Raw genomic sequence first — 11304 nt, forward strand, 5'->3', positions numbered from 1 at the left:
TCTATTTTATGCATATTAGTGTATATATGTCGATCCCAATCTCCCAATTCATCTCACCACCACCATCTGCCCCTGCCACTTTCCCCCCTTGGTGTCCATGCATTTGTTCTCTATATCTGTGTCTCTATTTCTGCCTTGCAAACTGGTTCATCTGTACCATTTTTCTAGATTCCACATATATGTGATAATATACAATATTTGTTTTTCTCTTTCTGACTTACTACACTCTGTATGACAGTCTCTAGATCCATCCACGTCTCTACAAATGACCCAATTTCATTCCTTTTTATGGCTGAGTAATATTCCATTGTATATATGTACCACATCTTCTTTATCCATTCATCTGTTGATGGGCATTTAGGTTGCTATTTAGCCATGACCTGGCTATTGTAAACAGTGCTGCAGTGAACATTGGGGTGCATGTGTCTTTTTGAACTATGGTTTTCTCTGGGTATATGCCCAGTAGTGGGATTGCTGGGTCATATGGTAATTCTATTTTTAGTTTTTTAAGGAGCCTCCTTACTGTTCTCCATAGTGGCTGTATCAATTTACATTCCCATCAACACTGCAAGAGGGTTCCCTTTTCTCCACACCCTCTCCAGCATTTGTTGTTTGTAGATTTTTGATGATGGCCATTCTGACTGGTATGAGATGATACCTCATTGTAGTTTTGATTTGCATTTCCCTAATGATTAGAGATGTTGAGCAGCTTTTCATGTGCTTCTTGGCCATCTGTATGTCTTCTTTGGAGAAATGTCTATTTAGGTCTTCTGCCCATTTTTGGATTGGGTTGTTTGTTTTATTAATATTGAGCTGCATGAGCTGTTTATGTATTTTGGAGATTAATCCTTTGTCCGTTGATTCATTGGCAAATATTTTCTCCCATTCTGAGGGTTGTCTTTTCGTCTTGTTTGTAGTTTCCTTTGCTGTGCAAAAGCTTTTAAGTTGCATTAGGTTCCATTTGTTTATTTTTGTTTTTATTTCCATTACTCTAGGAGGTGGATCAAAAAAGATCTTGCTGTGATTTATGTCAAAGAGTGTTCTTCCTGTGTTTTCCTCTAAGAGTTTTATAGTGTCTAGCCTTACATTTAGGTCTTTAACCCATTTTGAGTTTATTTTTGAGTATGGTGTTAGGGAGTGTTCTAATTTCATTCTTTTACATGTAGCTGTCCAGTTTTCCCAGCACCACTTATTGAAGAGACATTCTTTTCTCCATTGTATATCCTTGCCTCCTTTGTCATAGATTAGTTGACCATAGGTGCGTGGATTTATCTCTGGGCTTTCTTTTTTTGATTTTGCTTGACATTTAAAATGTAGAGGTTGATTCCTGATTTAACTTAGGCAAAGCAGCCTATAAATGGATCTCATCCTCTGCTAAAACATTGTCTTAAATGATAAAGAATATTGGAGTAAATGTACATAATTCCCACTAGAATATATTTTACATAAATGTGTACTCTTCAATATTAATATATCCTCATTAGATTTCCAAAAATAGGATGGATAATCCTGTTGTTTTCAGAGCTTGTACTGGACACCGGTTGAATAGAAAATACATATTTGTCCTCATGAGTCACACATATTCTCATTCATTAAGTTGGGAAGCAGTCCCTCATCTAATCAAATGCATATCAGATCTAGTCCACCCATAGTATGTGCAATAACAAAACTAAGGAAGATTTCAGGTAACGAGATGAAGGAAAAGGTCAAAGAAAGGATAGACTCTTTACGTTTAAGGGCACACACTTCTCATATTTTATTAGCTATGACTTTGTCCCATCATAATGCCTGACTACAGGGGAGGCTGAGAAATGTACTCCTGTTTTGGGCAGTTATGTACCCAACTAAAATTCTGCTGTTATAAAAGAAAGGGATAATGGATATTAAGGCATAACTAGGGGCTTCCCTGGTGGCACAGTGGTTAAGAATCTGCCTGCCAATGCAGGGGACGCGGGTTCGAGCCCTGGTCTGGGAAGATCCCACATGCTGCAGAGCAACTAAGCCCGTGCACCACAACTACTGAGCCTGTGCTCTAGAGCCCGTGAGCCACAACTACTGAGCCCGCATGCTACAAATACTGAAGCCCGAGTGCCTAGAGCCTGTGCTCTGCAACAAGAGAAGCCACCGCAATGAGAAGCCCGCGCACTGCAACGAAGAGCAGCCCCTGCTCGCTGCAACTAGAGAAAGCCTGCACACAGCAACGAAGACCCAATGCAGGCAAAAATCAATCAATAAAATAAATAATTTTTTTTAAAAAAAGGCATAACTAACATCAGCTGCCAGACAGAAATGTGCCTTCTATTATTCTTTTAACTCACATTAAACAATGAAACCACATCACAAAAAAAGTACCTTTTCGGGCTTCCCTGGTGGCGCAGTGGTTGAGAGTCCGCCTGCCGATGCAGGGGACATGGGTTCGTGCCCCGGTTCGGGAAGATCCCACATGCCGCGGAGCGGCTGGGCCTGTGAGCCATGGCCGCTGAGCCTGAGCATCCGGAGCCTGTGCTCTGCAACGGGAGAGGCCACAACGGTGAGAGGCCCGCTTACCGCAAAAAAAAAAAAAAAAAAAAAAGTACCTTTTAAAAGTAGAATTACGGGGTTTCCCTGGTGGCTCAGTGGTTAAGAATCCGTCTGCCAATGCAGGGGAGATGGGTTCAAGCCCTGGTCCAGGAAGATCCCACATGGTGCAAAGCAACTAAGCCCATGTGCCACAACTACTGAGCCTGCACTCTAGAGCCCGCAAACCACAACTACTGAAGCCCGCGTGACTAGAGTCCGTGCTCCACAAGAAAAGCCAACACATTGAGAAGCCCGTGCACAGCAACAAAGAGTAGCCCCCGCTCACCGCAAATAGAGAGACCATGTGCGCAAGGAAGACCGAACGCAGCCAAAAATAAATAAATAAAATTTTTTTTAAAAAGTAGAATTACATATAATCCCATCACTATAATATAGTAACTGTTTTCATTTGCTCATATTTTTCTTTCTTTCTTTCTTTCTTTTTTTTTTGGCTGTGTTGGGTCTTCGTTGCTGCACATGGGCTTTCTCTAGTTGCAGCAATCGGGGGCTACTCTTCATTGCGGTGGTGGTCTTCTCATTGCAGTGGCTCCTCTTGTTTTGGAGCACGGGCTCTAGGCACGCAGGCCTCAGTAGTTGTGGCGTGCGTGCTCAGTAGTTGTGGCTCGTGGGCTCTAGAGCGCAGGCTCAGTAGTTGTGGTGCACGGACTTTGTTGCTCCACGGCATGTGGGATCTTCCTGGACCAGGGCTCGAACCCATGTCCCTTGCATTGGCAGGTGGATTCTTAACCACTGCACCACCAGGGAAGTCCCTCATATCTTTCTGATCTGTCTAAATGCACACATATTTTCACATACAGTAAGTCCTCTACATATGAACGTCCAAGTTGCGAACTTTCAAAGATGCAAATGTGCATTCAGATGTCCAATCACATAAGTTAGTTCACGTGTCTGGCGTACTTTGTCACGTGTGTACATCCTTTACATATGGACCAGGGAGTTATAGCGACTGTCAAGAAATATTATTTACATCACACTTTTCGTCAGGTAGTAAAGGCGAGTGACAAATCAAGAACAACCTTGCGACAATTTTGGAAGGTCTATAACATCTACAAGGCCATAAAAAATAGACTTTGCTTGGTGTGAGGTTATGGCTGTCACCATGAATAGGGTTTGGAGGAAACTTTGCCCAAAGTTTGTTCATGATTTTCATGGATTTGAGAAGGTGGATGAGGAGCCCAAAGAGGTCTTCAACAACTTAGTGACCCTCAGCGAGAAGCTGGAGCTAGATCTGCAAGAAGGCAACTTCATTGAACTCCTGGCTGTGCAACACGAGGAGCTTACTAATGAAGACCTGATGGAATTGGAGGCCCAGAGAAAGGACGAAGAGAGACAAGAGGAAGGAGAAGTAACTGAAGAACCGAAGATATTCATGACACAGGAAATAGCAAGGGGATTTTCTTTATCTGAGGAGGCACTGTTAGTTTTTGAGGCATAGGACCTAAATGTAGAACAGTACATGAAGGTCGCAGCAGCCATTCAGAATGCAATCCGGTGCTACCGTGTCATCTGTGATGAGAAAAAAAGAGCTACTACCCAGACATCACTGGATCGTTTTTTCAAGAGGGTAGATAGAATTGAGTCCAGCAAGGAACCAGAACCTGTGCCACAAACGTCAGGCATGAGTGAAACTGCAGCTTGCCCTTCATCTTCTATTACTGACGATCCTTCAGCTCTACCATCTCCCACCTCCTCTCCCTCCTCCAGTCAGTAACTCTTCTTGCCTGTTCACTCAATGCCAGCCCCTGTATGCCAGCTGTTGTACTGTACTACTGTACTTTTCAAGGTACTGTGCTGTAAGATTAAAAATGTTTTCTTTATTTTGTGTGTTTGTTTTTTATGTATTATTTGTGAGAAAAGCATTATAAACCTGTTACAGTACAGTACTATATAGCCGATTGTGTTAGTTGGGTACCTAGGCTAACTTTGTTGGACTTATAAACAAATTGAACTTATGAACGTGCTCTCGGAACAGAACTCGTTCGTATGTAGGGAACTTACTGTAGTTGTAATCATATAATATTAAGTGAAAATTTGAATCTATCTTAAATATAGTCTATTTTAAAATAAATTAGGAGTTTGGAATTAACATATACACACTACTATATATAAAATAAACAACAAGGACCTACTGTATAGCACAGGGAACTATATTCAATATCTTGTAATAACCTATAATGGATAACTGAATCACTTTGCTGTACACCTGAAACTAACACAAAAAATAAAAAATAAAAAAATTTTGGGAATTCACTGGTGGTCCAGTGGTTAGGACTCCGTGCTTTCACTGCTGAGAGCACGGGTTCAATCCCTTCTTGGGGAACTAAGATTCTGCAAGCCACATGGAAAAAAAAATTAGAAAGTAGAATTACATATAATCTCATTACTCTAATATAACAACTGTTTTCATTTGCTCATATTGTTCTAATGTGTCTAAATACACACATTTTCACATGGTTGTAATCATAAGTAACATATAGATTCTAAATTTTCACTTAATATTACATCTTGAAGATAGTCTATTTTAAAAAAATAATTTTTAATAGCCACATGATACCCCATTGGGTTGATGAGGCATAATTTACTTAACCATATCCATATCACTGGATATTTCAGTGATTCTAATTTTTCACTATTGTAGGTAATTAACACTAGAGTGAACATCTTCATACACAGTCTTCTCCCTTTTGGTTATCTTTCTGTTATTTATTTTTAACCCAATTGCACTGTAATCAGAGAATATGATTTGTATGATACTGATCCTGGGAAACTTGTTGAGACTGACTTTATAGCCAAGTATATGGTCAGTTTTTATAAGTCTTTCTTGTACTCTTAAGAAAAATGTACATTCTCTATAGTTAGGTCCAACATTCTGTACATGTCCTTTAGATCAAGCTTGTTAATTTTATTATTTATATTTTCTATACTATGCTACTAATTTTTGGTCTGTATGCTATCAGTTACTGAGAAAGATATATGTTATATCCTATGATGGTGGTGGACTTGTTGGTTTCTCCTCATAAGTCTGTGAATTTTTGCTTTATGTTATTTGAAAATATCATTAGGTACATATATAATTTCAGAAACTGCATCTCTTCCTGGCGAATTGAATCTGTTATCATTACGTATTATAGTTACTATCTTTATTCCTAATAATACATTTTTCTTTGAAGACTTGTCCATTATGAACAGAGCTACTCTAGCATTCTTCTGGTTAGTGTCTGCCTGGCATATCCTTTTGCATCTTTTCTTATTTGCAACATTTTTATGTGCCAGAGACTGGCTAGATGTTCACTAATTCCATTTCCTCTTCCTGGGAACACAAGATTACATTTCCCAGCTCTTTTTGCAGTTATGTTGGGACCACCAGAGGAATGTGGGCAGAAGTGATGTATACCCCTTCTAGGCTTGACCCCTAAAACGTTATACATGGTCTTCGATGTACTCTTTCAGCTGCTCACATGGCTCAAGGCAAAAAAACTCCAAAATGGTAGAACTAGGATTGAAAGATCTTAGATTCCTATGTCACCGATTGAAGGCGCAACAGTCGAAGCAGCACCCTGACCTGATGAACTGTGATGTGAGCAAGAAATAAACTTTGTTGTGTTAAGCCCCAGGGATCTTAGGGGTGGTTTGTTACAGCAGCTAACATTAATTATTCTGATATACCATGTCTTTGTGTTTTAGGTTTTCTCTAGGATAACAGGAAATATCTGGATTGTTTTGTTTTGTTTTGTTTTAGTCCAGGCTGAGGATATCTTTCTTTTAACTGGTGAGTTTAGACCATTTACACTTTATTGTGATTTTAATTAATTGTTGATGTGTTCAATTATCTTTACCATTTTATTTTGTGCTATCTGTCCTGATTTTTTCTGTCTTTTCTCCCATTTCCTGTTTTCTTTCAGATTGTTCTTTTGATTCCACATTTTTCCCTCTATTATTTTGGAAGTTATAACTCTATTTTTTTCTTAGTGATTACTCTTAAAGTTTAGCATGTGTACTTGAAATCTAAATCAATAGTTCCCCCCCTCTCCAAATTTATCCAAGGGTCTTAGAATGCTAATCACCATCCCCTTGTCTTAAAAGTTATTGTTATCCAATATTTTAGCACCACCTTGTTTTCAACCTCCAAATTAGACATTATTGTTGTTTTATAAATCTCAGACTTTTTTCTAAGATTATTTTTCTTTATCCTGATGAACAAGCTTGAAAACTTCTTTAATGAGCATCATTTGGTGAGAACTCTGTTTTTGGTTTTCTGAAAATGTCTTTATTTCACCCTTATTCTTAAATACATAATTTCAGTAGGTATCAAATTCTACATTGACAATGGTTTTCTCTCAGCAATCTGAAGTTATTGTTCCCCTGTTGCTGCCAGTCTATTTGTGCCTATGTTGTGCCTTTTAGATGCTCTCTCTTTTCTCTTTGTATTTTGTGCTCTTCAGTTGTACTGAAGAAGATTGTCCCACATTCTCTCTCTTCCATCTCCGTTTTGTTTCACCTCACTGTTATTTGAGAGTCTGGCTTTATGCGGAGGTCTCAGTTCCAACCTTACCTGAGCCCACGATTTTGTCTCTCACATACATGAGATCATTAAAACCTGAGACTTCAGGGACTTCCCCGGTGGTCCAGTGGTTAAGACTCCCCACTTCCACTGCAGGGGGTTTGATCCCACATGCCATGAGATGTGGCGAAAAATAAATAAGTAAACAAATAAAATTAAAACCTGAGACTTTAGGTTCCAGGGAGTGACAAATGTGCTAGTGTGTAGCTCCCTCTTTATTTTTCACTCCTGAGGATTTTCATTCTTACAAGCTCAACTATACCTTTTTTTTCTCCTTTCTTTTTTTTTTTTTGGCCGTACCACGTGGCATGTGGGATCTTAGTTCCTCCACCAGGGATCAAACCTGTGCCCCCCACCCCAGCAGTGGAAGCTCAGAGTCTTAACCACTGGACCACCAGGGAAGTTCCTCAACTATACCTTTTGAAAGATTTTAAATTTTATTTTATCTATGGTTTCTGTGGCTTTTGCAGTGGGATGTTTTTTCAGAATATTTAGTCTACCATTTTCTCATAAGTGAAAGTTCACATTGTCATTTAATTCTGTTGAATTACATCCTTAGGATAAAATGTTGAGAGTGGTACTACTTACTGCGTCAGAGATTTTAAATATTTTTATAGCTGTTCATATTTTGAGTGGTGAGTACTATATTGATGTTTGTTTATCCACTTCATGGAGGCAGAGTAGTATCACAGAGTATTGGTTTAAATCACCCAAATCTGCTTCTCTCTCCCTACCCCATCTCTCTCTATCCTGGCACTATTCACACATATACAGATTAGAGAAACTCTTTCCCTAAAAAGTTTTGTTGTGGTTTGAGATGCAAGAGAATTAAGAAAGAATTAATTAATTCTTCCCTTTGAAAAGGAGAGAATTAAGATATGTGTAGAAGAGCTTCTGACTAAAAATGCTGGCTTGAATATCTATCGTAGTCTCTTCTCCCCCGCCAAAACCCACTAAAATAACAGTAAAAAGATTTTTTTAAAGCATAAACTTTCAATGATAAAGAGATTTCAGAGAAAACAGTGGCAAAATTTTGTCAGTTGGGAAACTTACAAGTTTTTGGCATAGTTGATGTAGCATGTCTGAGAAAACTGTATCTGAAACTGGCTAAGGAAAGCTAAGAAGCAAACCAATTTACACTGTGTGACCCCCCCCCCCCCAGAAGACTCAGGAATTGGCAACAACTAACAGGTTATTTTTGGAAGTGAGGGGTGAAGTGAACGAGAAAGAACTGGCTGAAAATCTGTTGAAGAAGCAATTAAAACACCAAATCCCTTTCCCACTGTTATGGGTTGAATTGTGTCCCATCCTCTTCCACAGAAAATATATGTTGAAGTCCTAACCCCTAGTACCTCAGAATGTGACCTTATTTGGAAACAGAGTTGTTGCAGATGTAATTATTTAAGATGAGGTCATCCTAGAATAGGGTGGGCCCCTAATCCAATAAGACGGGGTGTCTTTATAGGAAGACAGCCATGTGAAGACAGAATCACTTAAAAGAATTGAAATGGTTGCCTGTAAGGATGAGAAAATGGAAGAAAGAGGAGCAGTCTAGTGGATTTTAGAGCAATCATTGTAGAACTCTTTGACTTTTAAAACTCTGTGCAAGTACGCATTTGACTTTAAAAACTAAAATTTTTAAAAGATACAAGAAAGCAAGAGAATTGTTGGGATGCAGACAGTAGTGTGTCAGAGCAGCTCATACTTATCTTGCTCAAGCTGGTTGTTAAATTTCCAGGAATTTCATAAACCAGTTGTTGAATATAGCCATTATTAAAAATTAAATTAGATATGCTTACAATTAAATAGACTATTATATTAAAAGCACAGTTAGTTACTCGAAACTCATCACTTCCTATTTATCTTACTACATTTTACTATGATCTATGACCTTGCTGTTATTTATATCTACTTTGTCTGGTAGAAATGCTATATAATGTTGTGCTACTGGACATCTCTTCTGAACTCCGTGTTGTCGTATCATGTTGGACAGTAACTTGAAAATATATGTATTTCGTGTTTACTTCTTAAACTTTTTTATTGTTAAATATAACACATCTATAGAAAACTATATAAGACTAATATATAGTTTAATGAATTATTGGAAGCCAAAACACCTTTGTGACTACGATCCATGTCAGAAAAGGAACCATGGCTAACCACCCCAGAAGCTCTCCAGCTGCTCCCCTTCTAAGAGTAACCATACTTCTGACTTTTACGTTAGTCACTTTATTACTTTATAGTTTCATCACCTAAGCATGCATCCATAAACACTACGGTTTAGTTTCAACTATTATTTTTATATGGCTTTTACCTCTTTTTAACCTGTAGGTTCCCCATCCACCTCTTTTTCTCCCCCTTCCAATTTGTTGATAAAACTGGATCATTTATCTCTAGCATCTCCCATGATCTGGATTTTGCTGATTGAATTCCCATGGGGTAGCTTAACATGTTCTTCTGTTCTGTGTATTTCCTATAAATTGGTAGGTGGATCTAGAGACTCACTCTTTATTATTAACAACAATGACAACAACAAAAATAGTAATTCAGTAAATATGTATTGAACATTTATTACATGCCTTAATGGGATGCTATAAAAATACGAAGTAATTTTTAAGGACTTTCATTATTTTCAGGTAACTGACAGAATCTTCTTGAGGGACAAGTTGTTATACTTCACTCTATAGCATTAGCTTGGTCGTCAGCTCAGGATGCATCTCCAAAAGTGTGAGGCTTTATATGTGAAATGTTTATTAACTGACAGAGGGACTCCTGATAATAGCATAGCAGTAGTGCAACAATGCCTTCCTGAAGAAATTATTAACTGCATAACCACTTGTATAGAAACCTCTGTCTGTTTTTTCAAGGCTAGTACATTTACCAGACACCACTGACAATGACTGCAAATTTTATAGAAACAAGTTTGTAGGAACTCAGCAGTAAAGGACTTTTTAAAAGAAAAGGAGGAAATTTGTTTACATAGTTCTAAGTAATCAGAACCTGGGAATTCCCTGGCGGTCCAGTGGTTAGGACTCGGACCTTTCACTGCCAGGGCCCAGGTTCGATCCCTGGTCGGGGAACTAAGACCCTGCAAGCAGTGCGGCATGGCCAAAAAATAAAATAAAATAAAAAATCAGAACCTTAAGTTTAAAATAGGACACAGAACAGTAAGATTCTATAACTTGATGCTCTCTGTAACTTTTTCCCATGATGAACCAAAATACAGTCTCCTTAACTAATACTAATTATTTCTAGAATAATGTTGAAATTTGAAGAACTGTTGATTTGCTTTAAATCAAACATCAAGGCTTCCTGTTCATAAACAGTACTAGGCTAAATTATTTAAAGTGTGGTTTAATTTAGAATAGTTTTGTGGCTTATTTTCATAGTGTACTAGTGAATGTTTTACATATGTATATTATGCTGATAAAATTAATGAAGTTTTAGTAAGAAGAATTTACTTCACCTCTACTATTCAATCTTTGCTTGGAAGTAAGGTGAGATGCTCAGATTTGTGGACCAGAAAGATAAGAAAGAATGAAGATTGCCCAAATACCAAAAAATTTCAACCCTATTCTGTAAATTTACAGTATTATATTCAGCTATGATTCATAGGAATGACATTAAGTTTAAAATATTCATGTGTATCATTTTTTAAAGTTATCCAAGAGTAAGTCATTCCTTCTGTATTTTTGGAAAAGTGAATATTCATTTCTCCATGGTAATATTAAATTTTGACAATCTTTGGCATTAAAATTAACCTGTCAAATTATACTCTCCAACATTTGCAGAGATATGAGAAACTTCTAAAAGTGAAAATATCCATGATGGTTATGGACCAGACTAAAAAAATAAATACCAAAAATTATACCATTCCATCATGAAACATTAAGAAAGAATCAAACACAACCTGAGCTTATTTTGGATCAATAATTATTACAAGTTTCTATAAATAAAAATCCTCCAGTGTTAAAAGACGTTGGATCAGCATTTCTGGACATCTATGACTAATGCCATTATACTATCTGTCCCAGGGAGTTTTATTATGACATCATCTCTTGAGAAACTTTAAATATTAATCTATAGGTTATTCTCAGCATGGAATCCATTACTTTTTTTCCTCATTCAGAGTACTTTCTCATTTAGTGCACATCAGTTGATGT

The sequence above is a fragment of the Stenella coeruleoalba genome (assembly GCF_951394435.1).
Source record: "Stenella coeruleoalba genome assembly, chromosome: X".
In the NCBI taxonomy this organism is placed as follows: domain Eukaryota; kingdom Metazoa; phylum Chordata; class Mammalia; order Artiodactyla; family Delphinidae; genus Stenella; species Stenella coeruleoalba.